Source organism: Phoenix dactylifera, chromosome 2, assembly GCF_051530095.1.
Source record: "Phoenix dactylifera cultivar Ajwa chromosome 2, Ajwa_hap1_PhDact_Kaust_v1.1, whole genome shotgun sequence".
Lineage (NCBI taxonomy): Eukaryota > Viridiplantae > Streptophyta > Magnoliopsida > Arecales > Arecaceae > Phoenix > Phoenix dactylifera.
In genome coordinates this window covers 30,579,120-30,592,672 of record NC_143191.1, presented here as the reverse complement: position 1 = coordinate 30,592,672, position 13,553 = coordinate 30,579,120, and positions in this window count along the sequence as shown.

Here is a 13,553-nt window from a genome sequence, read left to right as displayed (position 1 = left end):
AAGGCTTTGCATGCACTACGGCTACCACGGTCTGAATTTTTTTTCTTTCTGCAGCAGCGGCAAGATGAGCTCTCCACAGCGTTGCGTGGTCTTCAACTCCATCTTCTTAATGGCCTTCTTGCTTGTTCTCTCTTATGTGTCTATGGCGGAGGGCTCGAGACCGTTACATGGTCATGACCACCGTCCTTCTACGTCTTCTATTGCTTTCATGATTGCAAGGGCGTACTCTGGACCAAGCAGCCGAGGTCCTGGGCACTGATTCCACATGTCCCTTGTGATCGGTTGCTCGTTCCAAATTTTGTTTGGTGAAATTATTGAAGATGTTTTTTTTTTTTTTTAGGTGAGAGTATATTGAAGTGTTCAATAATTTTCTTTGTGCAGTTTTATTTCAAAATATTTATAGAGGACCGCTTGATGAACAACAGTTGGACTTGCTTGTACCTTTGGCTTCCTTTCTTTTATAAATGTTTCCTTTTTTCCATAAGAATGTCCGTCAAGTTTTTTCTTGTCTGTTTTTATGTATTTCGAGGGTATATCAACTAAATCCAGAAGCACATCTCTCTCTCTCTCTCTCTCTCTCTCTCTCTCTCTCTCTCTCTCTCTCTCTCTCTCTCCCTCTCCCTCCCTCCCTGTGTGAGCGCGTGTGGAACCATGTGATTATGATTGTGATGATTTTGATGGCAGAATACAGATAGAAAGTTCTCATAAAACAATCGTGCGATCCATCAGTCTCAAAATCTTATATAAAAATAATTAAGTGTTCAATGTTTAACAAACCACGATACAAGAGGACAAATTATAGAACTTATAGATAAATTGTTTTTTTTTATCATCCAAGAACTTATAGATAAATTGTTTTTTTTTTTTTAATGAAACATCATAGATAAATTGTCTCTTCCGTCATCATGCTCAAGCAACCACAGGCCTCAACTACAGACACAGAAAAAGGTTCATCATCTAGTTTGAGCAAAGATTAACTCTCAAGAACCTTATACTATGAGAGCTAGCAGACCATATCAACAATTCATCGGATAATCAGCCTCCAACTAGCCAGGGGACTCATTTTTCACTAATTTTTTGGTAGTGTTATTTTGGGGTGAAAGACTGGGACAAGTTATATAGATGCACACGTTTTAGAGCATCAAGCACGGATATACTGGAAATCAAGCACTACTTGAAAGAGACTAGAGGCCCAGAAATAAATTCAAACTTAGTAATGTACGCCTAACAAAAAGATGGAGTCGTCTTACAAGTTTTTAATTGTTCGAAGAAAAGTTACCCACGACTTTGCGTTAGTCTTGCGTGCTCAAGGGCTAAGTGTACGTTTAGTGCAGCAGTTTGCTGAAATCCTCAGCAGAGGTCCATATCGATAATTTTTCTTATCCAAGGCCTTAGAAAAAATGAATGCATTACATCACTCAAGCGTTGGTTTGACTACGTATGATTGACTTATGGACATAGATAACGAAAAATCGATACAACTTGACCAGTCTTGCTTACTCTTCAAACTAAGATTAGGAATGGAGATCTTTCATTGATATCTTATTCTCTCCACCACCCAGAGATTTTTTCTATTTTGTTGGGTGCTTTCGCTGTATTGTGGCCTATTTAAAGGGCGGGAGGATAATGACGAGGCATGCTAATCTTTTCTGAGCAGCACTTGGTGTTCTCATTGGAGGTTTTGGTTCCCTCGAAAAAACCAGAGTATTTTATCTTGTCTTCATCTTTTCTTTTTCTTGTTCCTTCACAACTCTTCTGAAAGAGGTAAAGGAGAGCCTTCTTCAACCAGCCAGTATATACCGTACTATGCTTCATAGTTGGCAAATCAAAAGAAAAAAAATCAAGGAAAAAACAATTCCACAGACCGGGATGCCAATGTTTTCCCACCCATTCACAGCCCTGCGAGCTGCCATGGTTTGACCGCCCTTTTTTTTTATTCTTTTTTTTTTTTTTTTTTTTTTGTGAAAACGATGTTTCACATAGCTCTTAAATGGTACAGCCAGCCAAGTCAAATAAAAGAAAATGATACAACGAAGAAGGAATCTCATCGGTCGTGGACCAGATGAAATCTCTGGAGTGTCGGGCAACGAAGGAGGCAACCCAGTCTGCAGTTCTGTTTGCTTTCCGAAACACATGTGTTGCCTAAAAAGACTCTATCTCTCTGACTAGTCCACGAGTCTCACTGATCAATGGGTGACCGTCCCCATAACGATCCACTTTCCGTATCCAACCGATCACCGTGGAGAAGTCCCCCTCAAGGTGGACCTGTCCGCTCCAAAGACCCTCCTCACAAAAGAAATGCCCTCTTAGGTGGCTCGAAGCTCTACCTCAATGACGGTCAGTTCGATGGTGCGCCGACCCCCCGCCACTATCATCCTACCGAGATGGTCTATGATCACAAAGCCCACTCCACCATACACTCCATATGCCGACATGCCGCCATCGAAATTGCCTTTAACGTGGTCTAATGGTTTGACCACCTTGGAGGAGCTGGGCGTATCACACCGGCATTGGTTATGGTACCTCACATGAAACCTCTATTCACTCCTGTGTCTCCCTTCTCCAACTCCATGTGCACCGATCGATTTGCCGGGTCCGATCCAGCTAACCGTCCACCTTCCACAAAGGAAACATGGGAAGTAAGGAAGCAGCAAGGAGACGGGCGAGCGTAAAACTCTGACTGCCGAGAGAGCCATTAGACCACCGCCCATGTCTGAACGTAATTAACAACAGAAAGTCTCCTTTACTCGTACATGCTAAAGAAGAATATGAGCAGAAGACAAGGCACGTTCACTTTTTATAGGCTCACACGCATGGCCACCGTCCAAAGCCCTATATATATACACTCACACACACATATAGGAACACAAGTTATTTTCTTGTGTCAAGGTTAGAGATAGCAGCAGGAGAGACAACACATCAAGAGGTGGAGAATACTGGAAGATGGCTATGACGAGCACAGCCTGGACCATCGTCGTGCTGGTGTCTTTGGTGGCGATGGCTCCCCCTCGTTATGTGTATTCAAGAGTTCTTCGACCACCATCAAAGATTAATGGGATTTATTGCCATGATGCTGAGATCCTCGACGACGTTGCTCGACCGGCTGCTGGTTTAGTCTCCATTGCTTTGGGCCAGGAGAGATGGAGTCATTTGAGGAAGAGCTTGGAGGAGATGCTGACTTCTGGGTCTAGTAGCAAGGGCCCTGGCCACTAACTACAGCTTCTTCATGATCTTTTCCTTTTTTTAGAGAAATTTCTTCAATCTTCTTTTTTAAGGAATTCTTTTATTTTGAGTCTGAAGTCCCCACTGGAAAGATAAATAAAGAGAGAATATGAGATTTGTTTGAAGCCAACTCCGCGAAAGATTATTAGATCAGGGTAACTACATTCTCTGTACTACTGAAAATTTCTCAAAGTATTATTTTTCCTCTGACTAAAATGATTCTCCAGATTATTTTAATCAAGAAATATTTGATTAGTCATGATTTATTCATGGAATTTATGATTCATTCTTGCATTATTCATGACCAAAAATCTGTTGTACAAGGGAAAGAAATGTGGGAAAACTATTGCGCAGCGAAATAATAAATTAAACAAAGTTTTTACTGACCTCCGGCTATCGTTGATTAAGCGCCCTCGAAATTAAACACTTCTGATTAAGCACCAACCACCCACCTCTGATGAAGCACTCACACGAGAGAGGGAAGAGAAAGAAGAAACCTGCGAGAGAGAGTGAGGAAGAGATCCAGAGCTTCTAACCTATGCGGGACTTGAGTGCCTTAGGTGATGGATCCACAGGCTTATTTAAGTGTTAGATTAGAAACCTCAATCCTTATCTTTAAGGTTTATCTCTAATTAATTTTCATCTATCACGAAAACCACCTAATAAAATAAACTTAGAATAACCTCTAATCAGATTGGATTAAGTCACCATTTAAACGAGGTTGTATTTATCCTGATGTGGGTAAACTTGATCAAGTGGGTCACATCAAGTCTCCTACAATTAGGAGATATACTAACAAGAAAGAGTTGCAAAAATATATTATATCAATTAGCAACTAAAGATTATGGATTAGATTCTTGGACAATACATCTATAAAAGTTTAGACCAGATAATTATATTGCAGGTGGATCTCTCCTTCTTCTCTCGATAAGATATGATACATTTTGTTTCTTGAAAAAAATAATAGGGTGGACATTTACAAATCAAATCAAGTTACTAGTAGATAAATTGGTACAAGTTATATGTTAGCATCGTCAATGCAAGCAAATGTCAAAAGAAAAAATAATATATACTACATACATTCTTATGAGAAAACCGCACAAAGAGAAGACTACACAAAGTAATTGTTGAATAAATTTGGCAAGAAAATTTCTCCTCTAAATTGATGTCCAATAAGCCCCACTATTGATCGCTTACATTTAAGAAAGTATGAATTACACAATAAGTGTTTTTAAAATAATAGTCAAGGCAGTTAAGGCTAAGAGCCTAATAAAATCAACGGGCTGGGCCTTGGCAGTGCATGAGCTATGCTTGAAATAGGCCCAAACAGGTGAGCCTGTCCAAGACAATGCCAAATGAATCCTATAGCTATTTCAGTCTGTCGAGACCAAGGAAGACATGATGTAGCAGAACTTGGACTAGATTAAATTCTCCCGGTTCCTTATATAAGGGTGAAAAAGGATGTGATGTTAATCGCATTACAAGAAAAAGCCTACAACCATCACGTACAACCATAGATTGGATCTCAACTTAGCTGAAGGGTCTCTCAATAGTTAAAGCCCATGATTTGTCCTTGAGACAATTATCTACAAAATTAGGACGTACGGAATCGGCTGCTGCTGATTAGCTTTCATTTAACTTTTAAAATCATTTGAAGAGGAGGAAGAGAAGGATTCTAGAAAGGATTTTGGTGTAAGAGGGAACATACCATCCCCATTGCCGGCAATGGAGAGAATGAAGCTTCATAAGAAGTCGGCAGGGCTTATGCGACTCTACTTTATGTAAAGCACTTAGAAAAAGTAGGATTTAAGCCTCTAGTTGATCCGTGAATTGTTAACAAGCTCCAATTACAAGCTTCATATGAAATAGGCGATCTGCTGACTTCATTTTATACACAGAATTGTTCGAAGAAAATTATTTCTAAGTCTGTTATTCCTTAAATTATTTGTGAGTTCTTAAGTTAAAACTTCGGAATAGAGCGGGAAAGCTCTGGCGACGTTGATGTACAAATGGAAATATGTTAAAGAAAAAACATTTCAATGTCCTAAGTTGATTGTTAAATTAAATATAAGTTTTAAAGTTATTTCATATAACGTCACCAAAACTTGCTGAATTCACCCTATATTTGTGATTCCAAAGGAAAATTATCTCTTTTCCTACATGAAACTTAGATCCCAACAAGTTTTAGGTAACAAGATTCTGAAGTTGGCAGGTTTTGTTGATTTATTATAGTAAGGGCAAGCTATTTCTAAGTCCTTTCTTTTAGTACTTAAGCCATGTTTTTGAAGCTTTTGGAAGTAGAGTTTTAAGAAGCAGAGCTTTGCAAGGTAGAGCTTTTATAAAAATCTATTTGCTATTGGTAACTATATTTCTAAAGTATTTTGAACTTTAATATGAGTTAGTAATCAAATTGAGAAAATACTTTTAATATTATAAAATAACAATAAAAGGCAATAGAATATAGTACAATGTAATATTACATATTAAAATATTATCACATAGTATAATATATTATAATATAAGATAATCTGACATAATATTTTAATATAATATAATATAGCAATGTATTATTACATAGTACAATAATATAATTTGATAAGATATGATATGATAGAATATAATGTAATATGTTACTGGAATATGATATAATATAATATACTTATAGCCTGATAATATGATATAATATGACTTAATAGTAAACATAGCTAATTTCACTTGACAATTATAATACAATATTTTAATATAACGTATTATATTATTATTATATATTAATATATTATTACATTGTATAATATTTTCTCATGATATCTGCAAGAAAGTACTTTTGGGAAGAAGCTCCAAAATGGAGCTTTTCTCATATAGACCTTTTTAACTTTCTGATAAAACCAAAATAGTTTTTAGATTTTTTACCAAATACCACTATATCATTCAAAAGTATTTTTTGAGAGTCAGAAAGTACTTTCTGGCTCTCCCGAAAGATTGCTTAATGGGGCCTAAGTGTTTCAGTCCCAAGTCTCATATAAAGATAGCCTAAGGTTTTGGTATCATTTTATAGGTAGAGCTTGCTAAGAAAACGTACTTTAGTTTCCTAATTAAATCTCCGAATTAGATTTAAGTCCTCTATTTATAAGTTTTGTATAGAGTAGTCAAAGTTTGCTGGCTTCACTTTGAAATTTGGATGAACATGGCTTAAATGCTTATGGATGATGCGAGCCACATTTTATCTACAAGGTACTTAGATCAGATATTGAGAATAAAGTGTTCAAACTAGATTATGAACAAACCTAGATTATCAAAATATCAATACATATTTAAAACAAGTATAGTTGATTGTGCAACATTATTTAATTCACAAAATTCTATCCCAAGCTTGATCCATAATTACTTAGAGCTAAAATTTCAATCCAAAACTCTCTTTAACTAGAAGATATTTCAACTTGGCCTATAACGAAGCACGTTATGTTGAACAGGCCAGATGCCGGTGTATCCTATGCATTACATACAAGTTGAACACAGGTTGATTTTGTTGGGTTAAAGGATCAAAACAGTCCCAAAATAGATCAAAACCATATCAATAACTCGCAAAAATGGACCTGCGCCAACCCAATCCTCTGAGCTTTAATCTGCAAGAAAATATTTTCAAACCCAAACGCAATTTAGATGGCGCATCTTACTAAACCACGATAACGATCAAAATTGTGATTCATGTTTCATTCAGATTGCAGATAAGTTCAATTTGTATTATAAACCAAGGCCTAGATTTAAATCAAGTCGAAACCACACTCGTAGAAATTATTGTTAGCAATATATTATCTAAATAAACAAATGAATCTAAAATTACAATTAATGAAAAATCTTTATAGGGAATAATATATATATTCGACATCAAAATAATTCTATTTTAACACAAAAGAAATTTATTCTAGCACAAAATAAATCTATTCATTTAATAAAATTAAATCACAGAATTGCAAATCCTATAGATCTACTAATATTAAATTAAAAATATAAATTAGAGGAAATTGCCTGATTGAAGGCAGGTCGAAGCACGTAGACGCTGTCCTAAAGAAGTGTTTGCCTCTATATATAGGTCTCCAGACAATTCTCCTATGAGATACGACGACGACCCTACAACTTCTTTGGTACGTCTCAGAAGAAGTTAAAACGAATCCGATCGGACTTGCAGATCCAGTGAAGAACGAAAGAAAAAGGATAAAATATAAAAAAGCAAAAATAAAAATCATAAGTGGCTAACAGGAGGAAGAACTTTCTCCATAATTTTCTTAGTATTTTTCTCTATTTTTTTCCGTATTGCGAAAGAAATGAAATCAAGGGGTATTTATAGGGATAATTGTGCAGGGGCAAATGGATCTTTTTGTGGATGCGTCCGTGCTCTTCATTCGGACGCTGGCAACGTGCATCAGTGGACGCCAGTTGGTGCCCATTGGCGCGTGCCCATTTATTCCCAAAGTGAACGTCCTAGCGGACGTTTCGCGATTGGCCCACGTCATTCCCACCAAAATGCCCAATGGGCGTTTCCAATTTCAAACATGCATGCAGCCCAAGAAGACCGCATGCGTATTTAATTTTTTCCACAATCCCCCACAAAATTAATTTTTAAATAATTTTAAAATCAAAACAAAATGTTGGATATCTTATATTATGTAATAGGTATAGGTACCATTCGGTTTGAACCTTTACTTTGTGACAATTGATTACATTTGTGGAGCCAAGGTGGTCTTAACCTTGAACCTCGGTCTATGGCTCAGAATAAATCAACAGCACACAAAATATAACCCGATCTAGATTCTAAGCGGGTTGAACTAATATGGCCATGAGCAGGTATCTATCATGTGCTTTTTAGGAAATCGTCCTTTTTTCATAATCGCGGCCTCACGACTGCACATATAGGTGAGTCCTAATAAGAAAGCTAGCAAAGAAGCTCCTGCTTCTTGGGTCTCGGACTCATTAAGAGTTATACAAACAAACTCATCCTACCACTTGCTTTTACGAGCACTAGCGCCATAGAGATGAGGAAAATATAAAACAGTGCTCCTCTTAGTCACATTTCGGTTTATTTCTACCCATTGAACCTTTTAAGGTTGGGCTCCCACCGTGGTGATCTATCTCTATGGGTTAAGCCTCATCCCCCTCGACGACTCTAGAACCACTATTCTAGATAACCTTTTGTAAGTTGATCAACCAAATTATATTCTGATTTTACAAAATTTAGAGCAATAATGTTATTTTTCAATTTATATCTTAATGATTTATGATGCACTTTTAAGTGCCTGTTCATTTTTTACATTGGCATTTTCTTGGTTGCACTTATCTATAGTAGATTTATAGTTACAATGTAAGGAGACAGGCGGTAAAGGTGACTCATCTACAGGAAGGTCTATAAGTAGATTTCTGAGCCACTCAGCCTCAGTGCTAGTGGTGTCTAAAGCTATTAGTTCAGACTCCATGGTACTCCTAGATATCAAGGTTTGTTTGGTGGATTTCCAAGACATAGCAGCACCTCCTGGGAGAAAGACATATCATGTGGTGGATTTAATATCTAAGGTATCGCTGATCCAGTTGGCATCACTATAGCTTTTTAGAACAGTAGGAAACCCACTAAAGTACAAACTATAGGACGTGGTACCTTTAAGATACCATGGACCCTCTCTAATGTTGTCCAATGATCTCTATTTGGATTAACAGTATATCTACTAAGTCTATTTACAACATATGCTATGTCTGGCCTGGTGTAGTTTGCTAGGAATCCTAGTGAGCCTATGATTTAAGCATATAGGCTTTGAAGGATAGGAATTCCTAAGTTCTTCTTAAGGTGTGTAAAGAGATCAAAGAGAGTAGAGATAGGCTGACAATCGGAATGATTAAATTTATTGAGTATCTTGTCAATATAATGACTTTGGGATAATTTAATTCTATTTGCACTTCTAGTTATTGTGGTATTTAAAATTAATTCAGCTTCTCCCAAGCCTTTCATATCAAACTTATGACTTAAGAATTATTTTACTTTATCAACTATCTGAAGATCTGTCCCAAAGATCAGTATATCATCTATATAGAGGTATAAGATCACAAATTTGTATCCAACTCTCTTATGATATACACATTCGTCTGTGCTATTGATTTCAAACCCAAATATCATTATGGTTTTATCAAATTTCAAGTGTCATTACTTGGGCGCTTGTTTAAGACCATAGAAAGATCTGACCAGTCTGCAAACTTTATTATTTTGGCCTGGGATTACAAATCCCTCTGGCTAGTCCATATAGACTTCTTCATTTAAGTCTCCATTTAGAAAAACTATCTTGACATCCATATGATGAATTACTAATATATGGATGGAGGCTAATGCTATAAGGACCTTAATAGTTGTAATCCTAGCTACAAGTGCATAGACATCAAAAAAATCTACCTCAGGTCTATGAGTAAAATCCTTGGCAACTAATCTAGTCTTAAATTTATCTATAGAGCCATCAAGCCTAAGTTTCTTCTTAAAGATTCATTTGTACCCTCTAGTTTTACAGCCAGAAGGAAGATCAGTCAATTCACAAGTATGATTTTGGATAATTGACTACATCTCATTGTCCATAACTTCTCTCCAAAAAGGTGAATCCAAGGATTTCATTGCATCATCAAAGGTAGTTGGAGAGTTTTTTATAAGAAAGGTATAGAAGTCATCTTCAAATGTTTTTTCTACCCTGGATCTCTTACTCCTTCTAGATTCTGCTTCTACTTCTATTTCGCTTGTCCTTATTCTACTAGAGCTACTAGCTATACCACTATCTACTCTAGTCCTAAATAGAAAGATGTCTTTAAAATATGTTGCATTTCTGGCTTCAATGATGGTGTTATTACTAATATCATTTTCTTCTGAATTAATCATCAGAAATCTATTGGCATTACTATTAGCTGCATATCCTATGAATATCGCATCTACTGTTTCAGGTCCTATTTTCTTTTTTTTTTTAAAATCAGGTATTTTCATTTTTGCAAAGCACCCCCACACTTTCAAATAGCTAAGATTGGGTTTTCTATATTTCCAAAGTTTATATGGGGTTAGATCATTATTTTTAGAGGAAATCCTATTAAGGATATAATAGGCTGAAACTAGAGCTCCCCCCCACAAATTCTCTAGTACTCCTGAGCTTATAAGCATGGAGTTAACGATATCCATTAAAGTCCTATTCTCCTTTCTGCTACTCCATTTGATTGGGGAGAATAGGGTGCAGTCACTTCATGAATGATTCCATGATCTTCACAAAATTGAATTATGTCATTTGATATATATTCACCTCCCCGATCTGATTTGAGAATTTTAATTTTCTTCTCCTGTTGGTTCTCAACTGCGATCTTAAAAATCTTAAATTTGCTAAGCACCTCATTCTTGGTTTAATTAGGTAGATGTAACAGAACTTGGATAGATCATCTATTAAGGTCACAAAGTATCTGTTACTTCCCCTAGAAGTTCTACTCAAGTCACAAACATCAGTATGGATCAACTCTAATAGATCCGAATTCCTATTAATAGTTTTAAAAGGCTTCCTAGGAAGTTTGGCTTCTACACAAATTTGATATTTCTCATGGTTCTTAAGATCACTTTTTGGTATTAGATTTAGGTTTATTAGTTGCTTAATTGAATTATAATTTACATGACCTAATCTACCATACCAAATAGAAGGAGGTTCTATATTCATAATCAAAGAATTTTCATTCATTGAAGGAGCTATTACATTCAACTTAAATAATCCTTCACTTAGTAACCCTTTTCCAATAAACATTACACCATGAGAAATTATAACTTTATTGGACTCAAAAATAAGACGATAGTCTTGCTGAACAAGCAAGAAACTACTAATGAGGTTTCTCCTAACAACTAGAACATGTTGGACGCCGTGCAGGGACAGGACTTTTTCAAAGGTAAGCTTTAAGTCCACTCGTCCCACTCCTAGCACACGCGCCTCCGAGCTATTTGCCATGACCACAGCTCCTCCACTTAAGACCTGGTAAGAAAAAAACCAGGAGCGATCCGAACAAATATGAATACCAGCTCCGGTATCAATCCATCAATCAAGGGCTTGTAAAGTCATGTTAACTTCAGGAGTGAAGAAAACAGGCCTAAAAGCTATCTCAGAGGAGTCAGCGTCGGAAGTCACCATGTTGACTTGAGCACTGATTGTGTGTGGACCCTTCTTCTTGGATTGAAGAGGTGCAGTCTTCTTATAGAAGCATTGGGGAGACAAATGGTTGGTCCGACCACACACATAACTAAAACGGACACCACCATCCTCTTTCTTCTTCTTCTGCTCCTGGGATTGGATAGGTTTTCCATTATGGTGGTTAGGGATCCTAGGGTTGTAAGGTTTCTTTTTGTAATGCTTATTTTTGAAGGGTCGATTCTGATTTTTTCTAGATGGGGCTTCTACATTATAAACATTATTCTTGTGTCTAGTAGAGGTTTTACTCCTGAGCCTATGCTGCTCTTCTATTCTAATAGAGTTCAAAACTTAGGTTAGGGTAAGACCTCCTTGGGTATGGCTAAGAGTTTTAGCAAAATCAGACCAAAAATTAGATAGTTTATCTATCAGATAGGCTACCTGGAATGATTCATCCAAATTGATTCCATTAGCACTAAGTTGGCGGATCAGGATTTCAAAATCATGAATTTGGTCATTCATAGGCTTTGAGTCACCATTCTAAAGTTATTGAAGTCGGAGGCCTTCAACCTCTTCACCCCAGCATCATCAAGACTATATTTGCTTTTTAGGATGTCCCAGAGTTCTTTGGCACTCTTGGCTGTGTAATAAATATCATACAGCCTCTCAGAAAAGGCGCTTAGGATTCTTTGGATGCAATGATAGTTTATTTTATCAGGTGTCCTAGAGGGTGTGCTGGTGGAGGTAGAAGGTTCAGTGTTGGAGGAGGTTGAGTTCCAGTTTGAGTTTTGGCAAGCATCATATCATGAAGTAGTTGGGTTGGACCCGTCATCAACTTCAGTAGTGCTTTCACCTATGACTAAGATCAACCCTAATGTGGTGAGCCAGAACTACATTTGGTTCTACCACCTCCTAAAGTTATGGCTATCAAATTTTTCAGGTTTGGCACTAAGGTGGTCACTAGTATTTGAGGCCATAGGTTCAAGGTTATAGAGAAGGGATAGAAATCTGAATAAAGGCAAAAAGCCTATGTCAAAAGATTGCACTAAAAATTTGGATTAAATTTTGAATGTCTAGTTGATATATCCAAAAAATAATAGTCAGATCAGCTCCAGATTGGTGGTGGAGTACTAGGCTCACTTAAGTACCAACCTTTCTTAGGTAAGTATGCCTTTTTGACAAGCTTTTTTTTAACACTATTGTTAGTATAATCACTAAAAATCACACAAATTCAATTTTTACAAAAACCTAAGTGCAAACTTAAATTTATTGTAACGAATTAACCAATTTTCAAATTTTTCTTTTGAATTTTTCGAATTAGCAATAATTAATTACTAATTTTGTGCCAGCAAATCAAATATTGCAATTGAGATCTAAAATGTCAATTCAATGAATTATAAGATTTATTATCTTATTAGAATAATTGATTACTAATTTTGTGCTAGCAAATCAATTATTATAATTGAGAAATAAAATGTCAATTCAATGAATTATAAGATTTATTATCTTATTAGAATAATTGATTACTAATTTTGTACTAGCAAATCAATTATTGTAATTGAGATCTAAAATGTCAATTCAATGAATTATAAGATTTATTACCTTATTAGAATAATTGGTTACTAATTTTATGCTAGCAAATCAATTATTGTAATTGAGATCTAAAATGTCAATTCAATAAATTATAAGATTTATTACCTTATTGGAATAATTAATTACTAATTTTATGCTAGCAAATCAATTATTGTAATTGAGATCTAAAATATCAATTCAATGAATTAATTATTATATATTAACCAATTTTTGAATTTTTCGTTTGAATGGGATCTGAAAATTACTCCTTGAGGAGTCCAAATGGAGGTACGATAAACCTCTTGCAGGTTAAACAAATTATTATTTTTTTAGAATGATTTATTGAATTATATATTACTAACAAAAAAAATAAACAAACACTTCTTTGGAATAGCGTCTACGCGCTTCGACCTGCCTTCAATCAGACTATTTTCTCTAACTTATATTTTTAATTTAATATTAGTGGATTTGTAGGATTTGCAATTTTGTGATTTAATTTTATTAAATGAATAGATGTATTTTATACTAGAATAGATATTTTTGTGTTAAAATAGAATTATTTTGATACCGAATAATATATATATATAT